Raw genomic sequence first — 21341 nt, 5'->3', positions numbered from 1 at the left:
GCTCAACGAGCCTTTTTGGCCGTTTTGGTGAAGCTCATGAGATTCGGATTTCATTTTTCAAATTGACAAATAGGTTTATGAATAACGTTTTCGAGTCGACTGGCAGTGCGGAATTCAGCTCGTCGATATTTTGCGAGATATTTGGAAGATTGATTTCGGGAAATAGATTGAGAGGATATGATAAGTTATTTTCATTTATAAAAGACATTTGAAATTTGAAATTTTGTTGTTGTTCCAATTACAGCAAAGTTTGTCACTTACGGCTTTAAATGCTCAAAATAGTTCACCTTCATTAATTTACCTTACTTTCGCATATATTCAAGACGATACTTTGCTTAAATTGATTGAAAACACATTTTTCAATAAAAGCGTGAGAGATTTTTTTTTTATTTTTGGACCCTGTGAATGCTCATTACTTTTAATAATTCTGATAAGATTCATACCAAAGATCGATTTTCAACGTGAAAACACTCAAAATTCAATCGCTAAGGAGTCACGATAATTTTTCTTATCTTGGTACAATCAGCAACGAGAAGTTTAATAAGTTACCTAAGTCAATAAAATATGGAGTTTCATTAATGCAGAAATAATGTAAAATGTTTTAATGTGAATTACCTAAATATGGAATTGAATGTAAAGAGTTAGACTCATCTATCGAATGGTGCAAAAATAAGCTATGCTAATTATCAATAATTGAAATGGTTCTATCCGAGATACCGTGATGGATTAAAGTTTGAATGTCTGATAGTTTGGAAATACTCGGTCAATTAGCTATTTTTACAGCGTTTTTCTCGGTGATAAAATTTGATGTTGGGCACCTTTAATTAGCTGTTTTTCCATTTTTTTTTCTGCTTTTGACTCATCACTTGAGAATCAATGATTTGGATATAATTAATTGGAACAATAAATTGATTCTTGAATCAGAACCGAATACCCACTTTAGAGTCTTGCCTGATTAAGTAAATCTTGTTCAGATACTCTATTGCTGTTTGCGAGAATTTCAACTCTGTTAATAAATTGAGTTACAGTGGGACCTTTAGAATCACCACTAAACTGAACTCTCCATTTCGAAATTGGAACCTGCCATTGATTCGTTTCACCCATTGATACGCGATAGTTTCTAGAGTAATCATTTTCTCTGAATGGAGTCTGAGGCTGAAAAGGTCTTGGTGGAATAGGAGGGGGTCTATTTATCGGTGAAGGTGATCTGGCTAACTGCGGTGGCGGTCTTAACGGGACATTGTAAAACGTTTCTACCGGCGACGGAGTTTCTACGCGTTGATGCTCAAAAAATGGTAGCATTTTAGCCATCATTTCGGTCATTTGAGATGCTAATGTTTGTTGAATAAATTGGCTTATGTCATTTTTGATACCTTCCATCTGCAGACCAAAATCGAAAGTAGTTGCTTCGTTTTGTTGAGTCAAATTTTGTGTATTCGGGATATTCGTTCGATCTTGCCTAATGCTAGGTTCCTCCCACGCACGATTAAGCTGAATTGCTTGAGGGACCTGAGCATTCCTATCTCTCTCGAGATGATCTTTTCTACGCGGTAGCAAAACTTCTTTGGAGTAAAACGGAAAATTCAAATTTGGTTCTAGATTCGCGGGGGGAATATTGATTTCTTTTTCAGTCGGTTCTGTGCCTCCAATAGCTTCATCGAGAAGTCCTTCTTCTAAATCTTGCGGTAAAGGATGAAAAGATAATCTTTTCTCGGTTCGCGGTAAATTTGAAGTGGTAGGAGTTTCCGGTTTTTTCTTTTTCGCGGTCGACATATCCGAAAGGCTGATTCATTTTCTCTTCGAAACTGTGGGAAAAAATCTTGAGAATAATTCAGTTGAGGACCCGTTGAGGGCAAACTTTCTCGACGATCACTCGGTTTACCGTACCGCTCTAATAAAATTTCTATATCAGATATCAATTCTTCTTTAAGCCTTTGTTGCTCACGAGTTGATGGATGCGCGCGAATTGCTCTTAGTCGGCAGTGACGTAACCGTGAAATGTAACGCGAATCGGGGTAAGTTTCAAGTAAATGCTTTAAATCTTTCGTTTTAGTTTGAATCGTTCTAAACTCTTGACCAATATATGTTTTGGCAAAAGACGTTTTTGGTTTAAGAATTTCCTCTAATTGAGCTTTTCGTAGTTCAGATCTGTTCTTAGATGCTTCAACCGAAATTGGCAAATTTCTAATGCTTAATTCAAATTTCACCTCGTCTTCCAGCAAATCGTTCGGATTTATGTACGATTCGAGTTGTTTTTTAATATTAGAATTCATTGAAAATAAATAAGTCCAGTTCCACAATAGAAATAAATGTAAAAATTGAATTTGATAAAGAAAAATAATACTATAGAAAATATGCAAAATATACTAAATTAAAGAAAAAAAAAACCAGTCCACATTAGAAATACAATCATCCACTGCGTTTCAGAAAAAAGTCGTTAATTGAGAAATACCTGTTCACGTCTTCCAATCAAAATTGAGATAAAAAATTGCAAAGAAAAAAAAAATACGTTAAAGTTCAAATAGATCAGTAGAAATCCCACAATCTTGATTATACTATTATACATGAACATATACTAATTATTTTGGAAAAGCTCAAAAAATACCAAAAATTTTACTAATTCAGATAAACCGTTAGTTGGGCGCCAAATGTAACGGGGGGGAAGGTAGTAGGAGACAATCCCTTGAACGAACCACCACTTCATGCACGCGCCACGTACTCGAAAGCACCGTGGTGTCGCAATTTGTCCCTTTATAAAACCCGTACCCAGCTAAGAGACCTCAGGGCAGGTTGACACCAAAAACAGCGTTCTAGTCGAAACAGTAATTAACCCAAAACTAACGATCGTTCCAAATGCAAAAACAACAATCATTCAGGGTAGTGAGGTTTCCTTTGAAGGTTTTCCTCACTAGAGCCTATACTACCGATACGCGAAAGACCGAACAAGGAAGATCACGGTTTGCGATGACCACTAAAAAGAGTTCAATTTGACTTTGTAGGTATAATTTGGAATTCCATGGTGGGTTAGTCATTACAAAGATGCTCTTAATCTATCTAACCTGAATGCACACACGTGCTAGCAAGCGCTTGCGTTTTTGGTTTTCGGCCCGTAGCTCAATTAGATTCTCCGCCGTCCCGATGGAGGCGGCGTCGGCGATCGGCGCTCGGCAACGTACAAACGGTTCGCCGAGTCCCAGGTGACTCAACGCGTCCCAGGTGCGAGTCTCAGCTGCAGTTGTGTGGGTCGAGTGGGTACTATGGTGAATTAGATGCTCACCAACATCCCGGATGTATCGCACGGTCAAATGATGTTGGTTACACGTAACACTCGACTTATCGTGAACTTGTCACGATGTTGCACGACCACGATATGTTGGCCCAGGGGTATTATTCTGCGGCCGTTTTTCGGTCCCGGCGGGAACGCCCTTCTCGAAGGGCAATCTGATAGTATGTTTTCTTTGGCACTATCTCGTTTTTATTATTTACAGTGGCACATCGACGTTATTGCCTATTTGAATGAAAACTTTATATTAAGTAAAACTATACTGGATCTTACTTAAAAGTCTAAACTCACAACTGTATTAACACTACCGAAGCACGTTTTCTTAGTGTTGTACTGGCCGGGCCTAGATGATACTCGTCTAGTGGTCACAAGGCAAATGGGCGAGACCTTCCAAGCTAAAGAAGCTTTACATCTTCATAGCGATGACGACCCGAGGAGTATCGTGAATTCTGTTTTATTTCCTGCTTCTTTGGTTTCGTCATCTGCTGACGACCCCAACCTCGATCGCATTCTTGACGCCAAGTTACCTTGACATCTCTTGGCCGGGCAGTCTTCAGAGACAGGGAACGTTTTATGGTATTGTCGTAGGGTAGTGTTAATAAAATAGGAGAAATATATGTAACATCGTTACAAGCATCTAACGCAAAGACCGTTTCAATGACCATTTTCCGCTCTACCCAATATGCTCTTCCGTAGATTGCTGCTGCCGTTGCTAGAGTGAAAATATACCTATTATTTAAAATTTAATCGAAAAGTGATCAATTTCAAAAACCAACCATCATTCACCATCACCATTAACATAAGTAGCTTTAAAGGCAGCTGAGGGTTCAGAGTCAACGGGCGAAAAAAACAGCAGAACTGGAGTTCAAGAGATGCCATTTGCACTTGTAAACACTGTTGAAACACTTATTTTTCCTCTCCGTAGCTGGTTTGTGAGCCCACCTACACACGATTCACCAAAAGAAGAGTTGAGCCACTATACAGAATTTTTTTTAATGACTTTCTTCTACTTTCACAGAAAAAATTATAATTTTCCACACAACTAAAAACTTTGAGAACGCGTGCTTTCCCACCCCAGTCAACGGCTACTTTGCCTCTAAAATAAAAGTTTTCTAGAAGGGTCATTCAAAAGTTCTTGGAAAAAATGAAAGCTTGCTGATCAATTCTTAAAAAAAAAAAAATGGCAAAACTCCTCTAAATCTTTCTATAGGATAGTTTAAACCAGACATGTTAAACTGGGGGTTTGGTCAATGCGGCCCGCGTAGCCACGTCTTGAATTGTCACAAAAAAACTCCACTGGTTTTTATGTAAAATGTTACTGCAAAAAACTTAAATTGAATGTAACGTTTTCAACTTAATGCAAATGGTTTTCGATGTTAAAATTTCCTCTCAGAAAATCACGCATAACATTGTTGCTCTGAACCACAGTTTGAGGTGTAAGATTGTGTGTAAACATTCATAACGTAAACAACATAAATACCTTCATTTTGGTTCAGTTATTTTTGTTCAACCGAAGGAACAACAGGCATAATGTGATATTTTTTAAATTTAGGATGTACGTAAGCGTGAATATCAACATTATTCATTGTAAAAAGCACATAATAAGTAATCAAAAATTTTTCGTGATTAAATTTGTAGCTCTGAATAATTTTATTTCAGTGACCACTTGTCTAACGTTCAGTCATCCCACTGCTGGAGTCTTCTTATAGCCTCAAACCTACCTGAATACATGAGTATAAACAGCATACATTTTTAATAACACTAGTTAACAATATTTTTAATAAGTAAGTTGAGAGTCTTTTTTAATACCATATCGTTTACTGAATTTAAAAAAACCCGATGATGATGATGATTTGAGCAGTTTTTGAAATACTGTAAAATGAAAAAAATAATTGTGTTTTTTTTAATATCTGCAGCTACTGTTCATAAAATTATCTTTTTCTATAATTAGACCAATAACTGCTCTTCGCAGATATTTTTTTGACTTCTATTCGGATTCAGAGGTTGATTTTAAACTTGAAACTTGACGTCAATAAATAAAGTTCAGTTTTTTTTTGTAAACAATTGCTATCACATCATATGAGGCCCTCAGAGCCAAAGGGGTATTAGTGCACAAAAGCTACTTTCGAGATAGCACGCTTCAAAGTTTCTTTGTTGTCCGATTTTCCATAGACTTTTTGGTAAGTTATAGTGTTTATCCGTCAAAAAAGTATGAAGATAACATTGTGGAAATCGCCAATTTTCGACATTTTTGGAAGACATTGGACATGAATTCGATTGTGTTCTCTACTACACAGAAGTACGCTGGCTTTCCTGCCACAAAATATTCAAAAGATTATTTTTGCTACGAGTGGAAATAATATTATTTTTGGAAATGAAAGGTGAACCTATTGAACATGTTCAAGCAGACGACTGGGTTCAGGATTTGGCATTTGCCGTTGATCTCACTGGCCACCTGCAAGATTTGAACTTAAAACTTCCAGGAAAAGAAAGAAATATCATAAATGCTTGTGATGATGTAAAAACTTTCAAGCGAAGTACCGTTTATGGATCATCCAAATTTCCAAAAAAACCTTGTAAACTTCTTTATGTGTCAAGAACTGAAAAGATCAAATGAGGCTGCATCATTTGGTAAATACGTACTTCACCTAGAATCGATACTAGATGCATTCAAAAGCCGTTTTCGTGACTGTAATTCATACGTGCAAGAATTTTCATTGTTTTTATCTGCATTTTCGTTTGCTCCTGAAAATGCTGCTGATAATTTGCAACTAGAGTTGATAGAGCTGCAGTGCTATTCTTTACTAAAAGCGAAATATATTGTAGTGGCTGTACCAAAATTTTATAGCTATTTGCCTGAACGCTACGTTGAGTTACGGAAATTTGTTGCCAGAATTCTAGCTATGTTTGCAAGTACCTATCTATGTGAGTAGTTTTTTACCATAATGAAAGCTACAATAACTCCACATCGTTCGAGATTTTCTGATATAAATTTATCATCAATAATGAAAGTGTCAGTGACAAATAAACCTGATATTTATAAACAAGTATCTTAAAGATGTCAAGCACCAGGACAATAGATATAATGCATTATAATATAAGAATGTTATAAATTAAAAGCTTTAATAAAAGTTTAACGCAAAATTTCATTCCAAGTTTACTTATAACTATATTCCATTGTATTGTATCTCATCTCCGCGAAACTTATATGTTATGTTTTCTAACTGATTTTGGCTGCGGCCCTCTACGTCATAGACATTTTTCAATGCGGCCCGCACACCTAAACGAGTTTGACATGCCTGGTTTAAATACCGAATATTGTCCTTTTTCAACTATTCGGCCGAGTTTTAATTAAAAATACAAAAGTGATTAATTCCATTCCCATATTTTTCTACCATCTTAACGCCCCTCATGTGTTTGAGTCGATTATTTCCAACCAGATGATGTTTTCCAAAATCAATTTATGTTTAAAAAAAAATAAACCTTTGAGTCTTTGAACACATTTAAAATTTCAAATGTGATACCTGTAGCCAATATTACACAAATTTTTAACTTAGTTTCAGTAACGGACATTATTATTATTTTTTTTATCAAGAGTTAATCACAATTGATTTTTTTTTAGTTTTTTTTTTGACACTTTAAAAGTATTCTTGAACTGATTTTGAAAATTAAAATGTACTTTTTCTTTATTATCTGTCACGTGCTTTTAACAAAGGCTACAAAATCACATTAATATAGATTTATATTGTTTAAACCACAGATTTTTTCCAGTAATCTAAGCTTTAGCAAACATTGATGAATAGTCTACAATGTATTGAAATTCAAACTTCATTCAATTTGTACGCACAATACTGAAGAATCAGATGTAACATAAAATGAGATTTTTCAAATTTCCAATTGCATAAAATTTTGAAGGCACGTTCGTTTGATGTTATAAATTTTGAAAAAATCTAACAGTTGTCAAGAGGATAATATTTGAAAATTAAAGTTTTCGGCTAAATACATAAATTTCAGTTGAATTCAACCTAATCTGGGAAACGTTAAATAGTTTGATAATTTTAAGAATTTATTTATCTTTGCTATGTTAGTTTATAAGCTTTTTTTGCCGAAGAAATTATAAATATTCTGTTTATGTTAATATGTTCCAATCTTTCACTTTGACATCATGCAAAGTATTCATTTAAGCTTGATAAGGATTTTTAATTTTCTCGACTCGATATCGAAACCAAACCATGTTAAAAGAGTTGACAATCCAGAATGGAATAAATGTCATCTAAGTAATGAATGATAATCAGAAACGGATTTAAAGAAATATCCAAAAGTTTAAAAAAAATCTCGAATGGTCAAAGTTATTTCTGTAAACTTACTGTTCATTGATCATTCATATGTTCTGTTTTTTTTAAAATTAAAAACAAACACAATAAAACTTGGCTCTTTAAAAATCTGAGATTCTAAAAATTTGAAGTTTTTGGCTCATCCGACTCAAAAAGTTTCCGACCACTGTTCAAGGGCGTTTATCACAAAAGTGATAGGATTCCTGTAAAATCTGGGACAAAACATGTCGAAGCAGGTGCCAAGCAATTTGAAATCGCTAGTCGCAGGCAGTTCAGGATTTTGTTTTTTTTTTTTTTTTTTGAAAAACTTGTTAACACAAGTGCAAATCTGAAAAAATCTTGGCCAAAAAAATACAGTGACACTTAAACAATTAAAATTAAAATTTTAAAGTTTTCATAGAATCACAGAAGCAGTGTCAAAATCGTATCTAATAAATAAACAAACAACAATTTATGTTCATTTCGAAAGTTTTTAAAAATAGTTTTTGAAGTCAGAATCTAAAACTTTTAAAAGTCAATCAAGCTAAGCTAAGCTAAAATTTAAAACTTTTAAAAGTCCAATTTGAGTGTTTAATTTGATTTAGCAAATAATTTGAATAAACCCGGGTAAAATTCGGGATTTTCGAACAATATCTGGGCATACCGGCCAGATTTGACTTATCTAGAATTCTTTGACAAAAAATAATCCCATAATGGGATTTATGGGCAATCCTGGATATACAGGAAAATCTGGAATAACGGTAATCAAAGAATAAAACTATCTACATTGAAAAACCACGGAAAAACCAAAGGTGTTTTACGAAGTTTTTGGTGATTGTCTAGCTTTTTCAATATTACTTTTGAATAATTTACAAATATTCCAAAATAATTTGAAAAATTTAACAATTTAGTTTAGTATATAAATTTTAAAAATAAATATTCAGCCTTATGGTTTTTGGGCAGTATTTGGCTGGCCGAACATTTGGTACATCTCTTGTTTTAACACTTTCAGTGAGATCTGGATTCAACAACGCGTGGGCCCGAATCACCCGTGGACTTAAAGGTCTTAAATAAATTATAGTAATAATTATGGATTCAACACCATTGAACCATGCTCGTAAACCCCGGGTTTTCAATCAGAATGTTATGAAAATAACATTAACCCCCTTTCAGTTCTAAGCAAAAACAGCATTTTTATCACGCTTTATCAGATTATAAAAATTACGTAATTCTGAAACTTTTTCCTGCCCTCTTTTCCAATTTAAGACATTTGATTTTTTTAAAATTATAACACTATTAACTATTTGTAACGTGTGAAGCAAAATATACTTCACTTAGTAATTTACTGAATTCGAACAAATATTTCACGGAAATGCAGCTCAGATTTAAAAAAAATCTGTTAGAATCTTTTGAGGAGGACCGAGTATAAACAAGTTTCAATCTTTTTGTTACAATGAATTTACCACAAAAATCCTGCGTTCTATTTTCAAGTAGCTGCAAACAGGATAGAAAAATTAAGTAAAAGGTTTACCAAAGATTCAGATTTCCAAATTTCCGTAAGACCGAATATTCGGCTCACTGAACAGTTGAATAAAGTATCCGGCCAAACAAGCCATAAATCTTCTTTTGTTTTAATGCTTCCAATGCAAGTTGCTTGAATTTATACCAGTTAATGCAGTTTTTGAAAAATATTTTTCAAATATTATTGTATTATGTATAAAATGTTCAAAAGTATTGTTGGAAAAACTGCACAGTCACTCATAACTTAAGCTTGAATTCAGTTTTCACAAGTTTTACAATACAAAGAAACGGATTTTCTAGACAAAGTTCCATCAAAACAATGATTGGAATCCTTTAATAGATCTTTTTAAACCTGCTGATATGTTTCATGAAACATTGAAATTTAAAGTTTTTTTTTTGTATGTAGGGATGTAGGCATTGGGGTTAACAACCTTTTTTGAGAATTTATTGCTTCAATCCGACTAATGATCTTTCAATGGAGTCCACAAAATTTGAAAAATTGAGTTAATCTTGAATTTTGGATGAATAACAGATCAATGCGTAAAGACGATATTATGAATGATCTTATCCTTGGCATACAGCTTTATTTTCAATCTCTTTCCATTCACTGATACATGAAAATATAATCTTTAATCCAATCTAATTTGTTGAAGAGTAAAAAGGTAATGGCAGCACATTCATGGAATGATGGATGATATCGTTATCTGCCGAAAGGTTCGTCTTTTCTAAATTAAGTAGCGACCCTTAACTTTAAGCAGAACTTCAAATTGTACCTGTGAAATAGAAGAAATACTTTTAATTTTCACAATTGATTGTAGCAAAATAAAAGGAAAACAAAAAAATAACACTCCCTCTCTCAAAACGTAACCCCATTCCTTTTAGTTTCAACTTTTCCGGATGGACACCACCCAAAAGTTACGACCTGATCGACCAACTTCATCATACGAATAGCCGATAGAAAAGAAGGGCCGATTGAGTGGCGAAGCAAATTAATTTCCCAATTCGATCATTTTAGCTATAGTTTTTAATTTATTAAAATCGCGAGCGCTCTCATCCGCCAAATACCGAATAGGTGACCCTTTACTGCTTTGTGGAGCCGCCGAATGGAGGTTGCGATGAAATGCAAGCAAAAAAAAAGTAAGAATTGAGTTTGTTTGACAGAATAACTTTTGAGATCGAGCATTTTTTTTCTTCTCTCTATCAATTTCGTTTGTTGCCATAGAAAGTGTGGGGGTCGTTGGATGGTTTGGGGAAATTGGGCTTCAGATGAGGTATTGGATGGATTTTTTTCTGCTGTTCATTCTTCTCTGGAATTGGTCACTTGTGTGTGACTTGGGAAATGGCTTCGTCTCTCGGCAGCAGCAGTAGAAAAGCTCACCAAGTGTGGGGTGGTCATTCGAAATCGTGTCCTGTCTCTGTCGGTCAAATGCACGAAATGCGCCGAACGATACTTGTCCTACTAGATATGACGACGGCGATGATGATGGCGATGGCGACGACGATGCATGATGCCTATATGCAGGCGCTACTATTTGGGGGTTAGAGGAAGGAGGCTCACACAAACTTAACTCCAAGAGCCGTTTGGCTGGTCAGGAAAAGTGGCAACGGCTAAAGCAACAGCATTTGGAAAATGAAATAGTAAAAAATTGAATGATTTTTCCCGTAAATAAAAACACAGTGTATCCTTTTTTTCGCTTCTCCGGGTGAGGACTTTCCCTCTCGCTCGGACATCGTGGGGGCATCGTGTTTGGGCATCCCGGTCCCTCCCTCCCGATGTATGGAGAGTATGGAGATGATTCGTCGTCGTCGTCGTCGTCGTCGTCGACGTCGTTTGTTGGCTGCTGACGGTGTGTCCTGGCCTGGTGGAGTTCAGTTGTTCAGGCCATCGGTCGGTCGATTCTCTCGCTCCCGAATCCTGAACGAACGAACAACACAAACGACGACGAACATCGTGGAAACATCCTCCAAACCAAAAACGACGACGACGAGGAACTTGAAAAATAAAAATCCGCGTTGTTGATATATTTTCGACGTTTGTTATGTATATTTTTTGTTGTTGTGCTGGCGATTTTGCTTTGGCGGACCGTGGCCATGGTCAGGCCAGGATAGACCAGGGCCGGGTAATCCAACGAGAATAACGAGTGGCGATTTTTTGGTTCTTTTGCCTTGGCAAGTTAGGACAGAACAACTCCGGCTCTCTATCCAGTCCTAGTATTATAGTCCTAGATCCAACAGCATCCGCGAAAAGTGGTTCGCTTTTCGGAATGTGATGCACCACAGAACCGCACACACATCACGGCACATGGTAGCTGGATGAAAGTGGGTGGGGAGGAAAATAAGCACAGTGGAAAAAAGTGGCCTCCCTCCTAGTGAGTGAGTGGGTGGGTGAATTGGGGTGAAACTGTACTCTTTGAATAATAGGAAACCGAGAAACTGGTCGTTGGAGGAACCAGGGAAAAAAAATCATCAGCCGAGGGTGTTTTGGGCAGGGTGAACAGATGCAACGAAAAAAATCCGTTGGTCAGCTATCCGGCGTAGATATTTTTCTCTATTTTTGCAATAAAAAAATAACACAATTCGGATCGAGTGACTGGAGTGGCCTGGGCTTTTAACTTTATGTTTGGTTGCTGTGCGTGTGTGTGCCTGTATGTGTGCTCCAGGAGGTACCCTGACCAACGTTTGTGTTGTGCATAAGTCGTCCTAGTCCTCGTCCTGGCACGGGTACAGGGTTTAGGTGCAGTATGAAGGTACCTCCTAGTGCTATGCGCCGAGTTTTTTGGTCATACATGTGCAGCAGCATGATGGTCGTCGCGCGGTCATCTCGCATTGCTTCGATTCAAACATAACTTTTTTTCCCTCATCTCGCGCCGTTGCGTTGCCAAAAACATTTCAGCTGGATCCCTTAGACGGATGTGTGCGAGGAAGAGGCCAGCGACTACTATGAGAGGGAAGGAAGGGGCAAAACACACCACGAACAACAAACTGTGGCAACCGTCGTCGTCGTTGGAGTCAGAAAATGACGCGAGACGAACGCGTAGCGTGTGGCCATCGTCCCAACCTACCTTCCTCAATATAAACTTGAAATCGTGGTGCACCCCGAAAGCCTGGTGCTTGCTTGAGGGAAAGGGATGAGACAAGCCGGGAAATTGTTGCGTATTAGGTTTGCTCTCTTTCACGCTAACATCACCTACTCGATTTGGATAGTGGTGTGAGTTTGAATTTGATCTAAGTTTTTTCTGCTCCCGACTACCGATTGCGTTCATCAGAACATAGCCGAAGGTGTGAATCTAGATGTTACAAATTTCCACTCTATCACATTTGATTTAATAAGACGTTTGTTTGCCCTAGATTGTTTCCTGATGTTTACATATTTTTCAATTTCCTTACTCATACTTAAATTCATCATTTCAGGAGATCATTGGAAGCTTTAAAATTGCTGATTTTTCCATCTCAATTTCTTGTACTTTCAAGAAAATAAATTATGAAAAATATCACAGGATAATGGCTACTGATGGATAATGCGAAAACTAATTATTTCATAAATATTTAATAGTTGCTTAAAAAAAGAAACAAAGAGAATGAGAACTATGGCCATCATTTATTCATTATTGATAAATTTCACTCTTTTATGTGTTTTACCCCTTTGGTTTTCAGGCCTTGTGAAAAATCTACAGTTTGATTAGAAAAAGAATTAGAATTAGGTTGGAGAGCTTGACGCTCTACGCTGTCTATTTTAACATTTTACACTTACATTGATTGAGAAACAGGCTCTTTTTGTCGAATGTACTTTAGGATGTTGTTGTTGGCAAATATATCCTACCATACGATCTACAGTTAGGGGCAAAATAAAGTGTCCAATTTTTTTTTCAATTTCTTTTATTTTTCTGGTTAAAATTCAACAAAAACACTTCGTTATCATTTTTATTATGTTTTTTTTTTCAATTTTTGTTAATGTTGCGCTGGTAAAAAAAGAAATTTTTTTTTTGTGATAGAAAAAGAAAAACAGTTAATATTCCGGATAAAAACAAGGGTAAAATAAAGTGTCCAGATCAGTACAGCTTCAAATAATTCAAACTGAAGGCAAACAAGAACGATTTAATAACAGGTATGACCTTCTTCAGCCTTCAACACCTCCTGCAAGCGCTTTGGCATACTTTCAACAAGGTTGTGCAAGTGTTGTGGGTCGAGTTCTTTCCACGCATGCTCCAGGGCATCAAAATAAGTATTTTTATTTGTCACACCAGACTTATCAATCAGAGCATCGAGGATTGCCCACAGATTTTCAATCGGGATCAGATCAGAACTTTGTGGGAGCCATTCAAGGGGTTTGATGCGACAGGAACGCAAAAATGACTTCGTCAGATTGGCCGCATGCTTCGGATCGTTATCCTGCTGTAAACCGAAGCACTCTTCGAGGCCCGTCTTGATGAGGGATACCTCGAGGTTTTCCCGCAGGATATTGCAATATGACTCAGCTGTCATGATTCCGTTAATTTTTATCAAATTGCCACTCTCACTCCCACATCATCACGTTACCTCGACTGTTCCTTGGATATGGCGGTCTTGGAGCTTTTCACCCGACTTGCGCCACATATGATCCCGCTTCTTCCGGTTGAATAGCTCAAATTTGGATTCGTCGGACCACAATAATGTTTTCCAGTACTCGAGCTGTTTATCAGCGTGTTCCTTGGCGAACTTGAGCCGCTTAGCCTTGTTCACCTGGCTGATGAAAGGCCTTCTCACTGCGATCTTGCTATGGTACTTCTTTGCATGGATGCGGCGACGGACAGTACGACGCAATACCGAAAATTGGAGTTCTTCCTGTATCTGCCGAATCGTTATTATTGCGTTTTTCTTCACTTCAAGCATGATTTTCTTGTCCGTTCTGGCATCTGTCTTGGGCTTCAGTCCTTTTCCCGAGCGATCCCCCACCGATCCGAACGTTTTCATCTTCTTCATGATTTTTTTCCGCTGTCTTGCTGATTTCGTAGTGCTTGGCCACTTCCCGGTGCGTTTGACCGTTATTCACATCACGAACAACCAGTTTCCGGATGGACAACGGAATGGAACCAGAAATTTATACGCTCTCCATATTTTACAACTTATTCGAATGTAGACACCTGTTTGAATACTCCAGACCCAAGCCAATTGTTTATAACGGGTGTCAAATAAAAAATGAGAATGTTTTCAATACCTTTCAGTAACTCAAATAAAGAGCGTAAAATTTTCTTTCTCCAAGAAAATTGGTCTTTGGGCTCCCTAGAAACAGTAGGCATGTTTGGTTTTGCTAGTATGAATTTAGTCAGAGCAAAGATGGCGTCGATACAGCACGTGCTCCGCGAACGCATTGTACGGTTCTACGAAACGCATTTCCAGCAAGGAAAAAAGTTCACGGTGGCACATTTTAAGGAAGAAAATGTACCTGTCAGTACGGTATATCGTATCTTGGGAGCAGATTGAGACGGTTAAATCACAGTGTCGGTGGATGACCAAAAAATACCACCGGACGTCATTCGTTCTGGCTGGCTGGCGTACCTTGAGGAGAAAAAGACACCGTTCGTGCCGAAAGATCGTAACCCAACAAACTTGCCCCAGTGCCGCCCAATAGAGAATTTCTTTGGCTCACTCAGTGCCCTAGTGTATAAAAACAATTGGAAGGCCAAGGACACGAAGCAACTGACTACAAGAATCCGGAATTGTATCCGGAAAATGGACGTAAGTGCCGTACAACGTTCTTGGGAGAGCATCGCAACAACGTAGCGTCGAACATCAGACCACGGCCTTTACTCAAACATTCACTGGCAGTTTTTTGAAGAAAATACATTATGTTATGTTAAAATACTGAAATCGATGGAAAAAAATTAAAATTTTTTTTTTATGTGATTGAAAAAATTCTCATTTTTCATTTAACACCCGTTAAAACGTCAAAATCCACAAAACAAACAAATTCGAGGGGCCTCGCGATGGTAACTTATCAAAATTATTTAGATTTTTGGGTTGGACACTTTATTTTGCCAATTTTTTTTTGGAATATTAACTTTTTTTTCTATCAGATAAACTTCATTTTTTACCAGCGCAACATTAACAAAAATTGAAAAGAACATAATAAACGATATTTTAAAAATGATTACGATGTGTTTTCGTTGAATTTTAGCCAGAAAAATAAAATAAATGATAAAAAAAATAATTTGAATACGTTTGACCCTACCGTCGAAATAATTTGATTTTTCCGAATTTTTGGGATGAATTTGGGTTTTTGAAAATCCTGGAGCCTTACCGAACACGAACGTATTTACGATTGGAAATTTATTGAAATCATTTATTGAATTCAATAATGCTCTAACCTTTGCTTTGTTTTAATTTAATGGTTAATTTAGATACTTCGAAATAAAAATAATAATGTCGAGCGGTGGTCGGACGATTGCGGCCAAGGATTAGCTGTTTCGGATGATCGCGCCAAAATCGTTGGGTGCTCTCTTCTGCTACTCCTGCTGCTAGTCGACGACCATCGGGTTCGCCCTTGGGGTTCGTTGAGAAGAAGCTCACTTTAGCCGGTGTAGTGAGCTGTTAGTAGCTTCGTTGAACGGATCGAAGGGTTTTTGTAAGAACATTTAGGCACAGAAAAACAGACAGGACAATTAGAGCAAAAATCGGTTGATTTTTCGCAAAGCGATGACATTGACATCTAGCGGTGACATTGCCTGCCAATTACCTTTACCTTTTCTGAAGTGATCAAGGATGCCTTTGTCATTTTGATGTTGTGAGAATCAGGCAAAGTCTAGAAACGCAGGGCTCAGCACCTAAGTACAGCATTGAGTGTAACTAATGTAAGCAAGCAAAAGAATAAAAATTATGTTCGCCTTGTGCTTCTGAGAAAATTTCTCAACCTTGATCAATGGTTCCTAATATAGAGATTCATCATTTTATTGTTTAAGTGCAGCCACGCCATCCTATGTTACTCAGCAAACCTTACACAATACAAAGAACATCTCCCATTTCATTAAGAAAATTTAAAAAAAAATCATTTTAAAAAACTTCAAGCTCAATTCCGGGACAATTAAATATTGGTTATTTTCGTTTGTGGTCGATTCTGGCAAATGGTTCCAACTGTGGTTTCCAAATTTAACATAAATTGACGATTTACATATTCCATCTTTCAGTTATCGAATGTTGAAAAAAGCTCATTACTTACAAACCTCTTTTTAGCTAGGGATACAGAAATGAGCTCAATGTTAAAGTGTCTATTTCTTTTTTTTCTAAATTTAGCTTGCCAATTTGCAATTCCAATGTAGAATCATGTTAAACGGATAGACATTTCCTTTTGAAGAGGGTCGTCCATATAAACCGTCCAATGAACAAAATACCAAATTTGGAACCAAAACCGCGAAAAATTTTATCCTAGTTACCCCGTAATAAGCTTTTTTCTATAAATGTTCAAACAACAAAAAATTTTTAGCCATTGAAATTCTATAAAATGAACTAAAAGGTTCTGTTACACTAAAAAGGGACTATTTACAGATAAAAAGATAGATGGATGCGATCTGTGTTGCTCTCCTATACCACTATGAAGTAGATGCCATTTCATAAAGTTATTGCTTTATGTCTCACTTAGAAATAGATCGATTTATACAAAATGAATATCTATTTGAATTTTAAGAAAGCACTCAACAACGCCCAAAGTTTCATATAAAGGGAAGAATGCCACAGTGTGGTAAATTCCTGGAAAAAAAAAAAAAAAAAGCCCAAAGTTTCAGATTGTTTGACTGCTTTATGCTAAAGATATGCAGTTTTGTATAAGATATTATTGAATTAGAATTTATTACCGTCTGGACCAGAGGGGGCCAAACCTAAGCCCTCGAGTCCCTGGTCGTTCCTCTGGAGACTCAGTGGAGGGTGGGCACACAAGGCCTTCTTTTCTGGCTAGCTCGATCTTGAGCAGGAACGGAGCTCCTCAAGGTCGGCTTTTACAAATAAGCTGATCGCGGACTCTTCAGAGTAATTAAACACACTATCTCTGCAAAATTGGCGTTTTAATGTTTTTTGCCTTTCTAACAGAAAGGTTTGGTTATCGGTCGATTTGAGAGATCATTAATTATGGGTCTTAGACATACCTTTATAGGTACCTATCGACTCAGCTCGACGAGTTCTGTTGATGTCCGTGGATTTGTATGTGCCATTTTAAAAATGTCTAGAACGTTTTTGCGAAACTGGGCTGCACAATTAAAATGATTTTAGTCTCAAAAGAATGCATTTTTTTTTCTACACAACCCTTTCAAAAACGGGAAAAAAACAAAATAGTTGAAACCGTTTTCTTTACCAAATACATACATATCATACTTATTATGGCATATAAAAAAGTTGCTAGTGGCGCCTCGAAGCAGCAGCACCAGCAATCATTTATAAATTGGAGATAATCAAAATAAAAAAATAATATTTATTAACTCGAGACTTGAACCAAAACCCTTCAGATTCAAAGTTTCAAGCGCTATCCAATAAACCATCGGCACGCTTGATAAAGAGCGGCTCAAACTCAAATAGGTAAAAGGCATTACTAAGACGCACCGTGGTCTGGGCAGTTTCTCAGTCTGCTGGGGCAAATACGGCAACAGTGTTTATATCTTACACTTCTTGCTTTTCAATGCAGCAAATGGCGGATGGGCGTTTCCTTCAGAGTCCGCCATGCCTATAGACATTATAATTTCATTTATGAAATTATAGTGTCTAAAGCCATGCCGGGTGTCAACAAAATGCAGAGCCGTACAGGAAACTGCGTTGGGGGGGAATTTATATGAAGATCTTATGACCCTCGTTTTTTTTTACCCGTGTTGAAGAATGAATTTATGTTTTTTTTTTCATTTCTACATACTCATACATAATTTTGATTCAATTTCAGATGCAGAATTCAGATTCAGTTTTCAAATTCAGGATACAGGTTTAGGAATCAGAATTCAGGATTCAAAATTCAGAATTCAAAATTCAGATTCAGAACTCATATTCAGATTCAGAATTTAGATTCAGAATTCAGATTCAGAATTCAGATTAAGAATTCAGATTCAGAATTCAGATTCAGAATTCAGATTCAGAATTCAGATTCAGAATTCAGATTCAGAATTCAGATTCAGAATTCAGATTCAGAATTCAGATTCAGAATTCAGATTCAGAATTCAGAATTCAGATTCAGAATTCAGATTCAGAATTCAGATTCAGAATTCAGATTCAGAATTCAGATTCAGAATTCAGATTCAGAATTCAGATTCAGAATTCAGATTCAGAATTCAGATTCAGAATTCAGATTCAGAATTAAGATTCAGAATTCAGATTCAGAATTCAGATTCAGAATTCAAATTCAGAATTCAGATTCAGAATTCAGATTCAGAATTCAGATTCAGATTTCAGATTCAGAATTCAGAATCAGAATTCAGATTCAGAATTCAGATTCAGAATTTTTGTAAATTTATTTTCGGCATATCGGTGAAAAATTTAGATTCATGGAGAAAGAATATCAGAATTAAAAATTGATGAAGCTGGATGTTGCGAGGTAAAGTATGGTGTACGTTAATAAATTTTCCTTGCAAAAATGTTCTTTCGCTCTTTTCATCATCCGTAAAATTTCTCCTCACTTTATCAATTTTCAATTCTGGAATTGTTTCTCCAAGAATACCAATTTTCACAGTTTTTGATAAATTTGCGATGACTTAAAAATCATTACGCATGAAAACACGATTTTGTTTTGTGAAAACTTTTATTCACAATTTTTCTGAAATTAAGTTTGCTGCATACTTTTAGGGGTAAAACCATACTATTAAAAGTTGTAAAATCCGAAATCATAAAAAAAAATTTTGGATGAAAGAAATTTCAATGTTGAAAACCGCGTGATGCAAAACAATCAAAATGAGATTTACAAGATTAAGAATTCAGATTCAGAATTCAGATTCAGAATTCAGATTCAGAATTCAGATTCAGAATTCAGATTCAGAATTCAGATTCAGAATTCAGAATTCAGATTCAGAATTCAGATTCAGAATTCAGATTCAGAATTCAGAATTCAGATTCAGAATTCAGATTCAGAATTCAGATTCAGAATTCAGATTCAGAATTCAGATTCAGAATTCAGATTCAGAATTCAGATTCAGAATTCAGATTCAGAATTCAGATTCAGAATTCAGATTCAGAATTCAGATTCAGAATTCAGATTCAGAATTCAGATTCAGAATTCAGATTAAGAATTCAGATTCAGAATTCAGATTCAGAATTCAGATTCAGAATTCAAATTCAGAATTCAGATTCAGAATTCAGATTGAGAATTCAGATCCAGAATTCAGATTCAGAATTCAGATTCAGAATTCAGATTCAGAATTCAGATTCAGAATTCAGATTCAGAATTCAGATTCAGAATTCAGATTCAGAATTCAGATTCAGAATTCAGATTCAGAATTCAGATTCAGAAATCAGATTCAGAATTCAGATTCAGAATTCAGATTCAGAATTCAGATTCAGAATTCAGATTCAGAATTCAGATTCAGAATTCAGATTCAGAATTCAGATTCAGAATTCAGATTCAGAATTCAGATTCAGAATTCAGATTCAGAATTCAGATTCAGAATTCAGATTCAGAATTCAGATTCAGAATTCAGATTCAGAATTCAGATTCAGAATTTAGATTCAGAATTCAGATTCAGAATTCAGATTCAGAATTCAGATTCAGAATTCAGATTCAGAATTCAGATTCAGAGTTCAGATTCAGAATTCAGATTCAGAATTCAGATTCAGAATTCAGATTCAGAATTCAGATTCAGAATTCAGATTCAGAATTCAGATTCAGAACTCAGATTCAGAATTCAGATTCAGAATTCAGATTCAGAATTCAGATTCAGAATTCAGATTCAGAATACAGATTTAGAATTCAAGTTCAGAGTTCAAATTCAGAATTCAGATTGAGAATTCAGATTTAGAATTCTGATTAAGAATTTGGATTAAAGATCAACCTGGAATTTGAAATTGGAACTTATATTCAAATATTAGACTAAGTGTTGTAACTCAAAATTCAAACTTTAGAATCAGAATAAGATTTCAGATTTAGTTTCCAGAATGAGATTAATCATTTAATAGTCATATTACTTTCCCCTCCTTTTGTGGGAATTTTTCCTCTATGCATGGTTGAGCTCTAAAAAAGGTATCATGCTAGGGCACGCGTCACGGCTATCCATCAATATTGTAGTTGGTTTTACTTATTCAGTAAAAAAAAGCATAAAAAAACAGTAAGATTCGAACCGTGACCAGCAACGTGATAGTTCTGGTTGCTACCACGGCACCATTTCAGCGTGTTATAAATCTTGGAAATTCTACTGTTTAAATACCATTCTTTCCATACATAAAATGAGCTCCTTACATACCAGTTCGCTTTTCCCCAAAAAAACGTATCAGGCATCATTTTTTTATATTGAGATTGGAATTTTTCGTGTTTGAATATCTGAAATCATACTTATATGATTCAGAGGGAAGGAATCTATCATGTATATTCTATATTATTTTATATATTTCCAAATATAATTTAAACTCTGTTAGAAAGGCTCCAATCCACTGTTAAGTGTATTAAATCGGGTTTTTTATTTAGATACCTGGTGTTTTGTGTGTCGTGTGCTTCGTTGGGCCGGCCTTCGTTGCTGATGATACTTCTCGGAACGCTCTGGGATCTGGAGATGATGTGGCTAGGCAACTGTTGAGAATTGGCGGTAACTCTGCCAATTCCTCTTCAGTTCCTCAGGCCGGAACGGATGTTGAATCCGTTCAGCCTACCGATGGCGCACGGAATCCAAATATTTCCGGCTGGGCGCCTGTTCGTCTGGTTATAATGGCAGTACCAGATGAAGACCTCGACGATTCGACGAAGTCCCAGAATGCATGGACCAGATTAGACTTTTGGGTCCTAGTGGGAATAACAAATTATGAGTCTTCAACGAGGGCTACCGGGATTTTCTTTAACTCGCGCTTTACCTGATTCGTATTTTCGCACAATCACTTCTTGTCTTCCGCTGTGCACGTTTCTTGTTAGATATGTAAGACTTTTAACTTTGTCTTTTAACCTGTTTTTTTTGTGTTTTTAGGTTAGGTTTTAAAGTATTAACGATCTTTGTCACGATCCTTACGTCTTGGCGGCTAAAGCGGAAAGAAATCTTCTTTTTCTTGTCATCGGTAGCTCCTCTCAACCCATACAAATTATACCA

At 36.2% G+C, this 21341-nt stretch overlaps 1 protein-coding gene and 1 long non-coding RNA gene across 4 annotated transcripts in view; one reads left to right on the top strand and one right to left on the bottom strand.

The window, feature by feature from the left end:
* LOC129744116 (POU domain, class 6, transcription factor 2-like) overlaps positions 1 to 21341 on the top strand; it is a 366294-nt gene that overhangs the window by 278857 nt on the left and 66096 nt on the right. The window lies entirely within an intron of this gene.
* Positions 3216 to 4179, bottom strand: LOC129744117 (uncharacterized). Its single transcript, XR_008736816.1, has 3 exons — positions 4060 to 4179; positions 3575 to 3995; positions 3216 to 3508 (listed from the first exon to the last, which is right to left on the bottom strand). It is a non-coding gene; the product is annotated as an uncharacterized LOC129744117 (long non-coding RNA).

The sequence above is a fragment of the Uranotaenia lowii genome, chromosome 2 (genome assembly GCF_029784155.1).
Source record: "Uranotaenia lowii strain MFRU-FL chromosome 2, ASM2978415v1, whole genome shotgun sequence".
Lineage (NCBI taxonomy): Eukaryota > Metazoa > Arthropoda > Insecta > Diptera > Culicidae > Uranotaenia > Uranotaenia lowii.
The sequence above is the reverse complement of the archived record's forward strand: the minus strand, read 5'-3'. Positions and strand labels throughout refer to the sequence as shown.